At 33.7% G+C, this 1,411-nt stretch overlaps 1 protein-coding gene across 1 annotated transcript in view; it reads right to left on the bottom strand.

Moving 5' to 3' along the window:
- LOC108691803 overlaps positions 1-779 on the bottom strand; it is a 6,527-nt gene extending 5,748 nt beyond the window's left edge. Inside the window, exon 1 of the mRNA XM_018199715.1 lies at positions 696-779. The gene's annotated coding sequence lies outside the window, so the exon portion shown is untranslated. The remainder of the gene's footprint in view (positions 1-695) is intronic.
- Positions 780-1,411: the final 632 nt, after the last annotated feature.

Consider the following 1,411-nt stretch of genomic DNA (forward strand, 5'->3'; position numbering starts at 1 on the left):
ATATGATTACAATTCTCTTGCTATTAATATATACATATATTAATTTCAGTTCACACAAGAATTGTAAATTATAAATAGTGGATTAATTTTATATACAATTTTACATACATTTATTTAAATAAAAATTTTAAATGAAACATAAATGAAGTGAAACATAAATAAAGAAAACATAAATGAACACAATAAAGTTTCCATATTGAAGTAAGTGTATTCTTGAAACTAACTCAGAAACTAGATTTTCTTATTTATTTAAACTTTTGTTTATTTCCTACAGTCCTCCAATGTTTCAAGGATATAACTTATATATACATAATCCATCAGGAGTAGCGTTAACTTTTTGCTGTAGAAACGTTATAAACGTTTAAACCTCTCAAATGATATACTCTTATTAAAACTGCACGTGGTTAATCAATCAGATCAATCTGATCAAAATAGTGAAATTGAAATTTCGTCCAAACGCTTTTCAAGCAACTCGTTCGTTCATCATTTCGAAATTTATATATAATAGCAGATCAGAATTTCGATGATTCTTGAAAACATTTTGCAAGCATCCAGAGATATTTAACGGAGCCATTTCAGCGCTCGTTGTAAACAACATGTAAACATCGCGATCACTATGACGTTTATAGTCGATGATTACGGGCAAAACAGAACTCAATTAACACTCGATACGAAGTAATATATCGTTGAATTACCTGAAAACTCGCACACCTGCGATGATGCATCCTTGCGTTACGTCGCGTTGCAAAGCGTCGCGACGCCAACGACACAAGGGTGCGGCGCACGCGAGGTTTTCTGGCCGGCGCGGCAGCACGCCGGTCCTACTCCAGAAAATCAAAGAAAGCCGGCTTATCAGTAACGCGCGCGCGTGTACTTGCAACTCGGAAGGGGAAGCAACCCTGATTTTCAATTTGGGTAGGGGTGATCTAAAAATCAAATGTAATCTATAGACATGATACTCCTTTTCTTTCACACCCCCTTTCTTCACACAAATCATCGTGAATTTCGATTTAGCTCAACTAATTAATATGACGAATTACTACATCTAATTAATGATTGTATAGAAGTTTATGACGTCGACATTCCGAATTTGCATACTTAGAGTGTTAATTAGATTGCGTGCGAAAAGGACTATTTAGGGGAAATTAAGAATGAAGAGAAAGTTTGAGGTAGATATGCCGATTTATTCAAATCATTTGCCTACCTGAAAATTTCGACAAATTGCAACATTAATATCTTGTAAATTAATGTTTAATTGTAGTTTCTAAATCAACACACATTATGCGTAAAATGTGTAAAAATAGCATTCGTCAGCGGAATTAATTCGCCACAAGTATTATTTCTCCAGAGATAACGTCGAAACTCACAAATATCTTACTAAATGTGTAATAATTTCTCAAAAAAGTTTGAT

Source organism: Atta colombica, unplaced genomic scaffold, assembly GCF_001594045.1.
Source record: "Atta colombica isolate Treedump-2 unplaced genomic scaffold, Acol1.0 scaffold52, whole genome shotgun sequence".
Classification (NCBI taxonomy): Eukaryota; Metazoa; Arthropoda; class Insecta; order Hymenoptera; family Formicidae; genus Atta; species Atta colombica.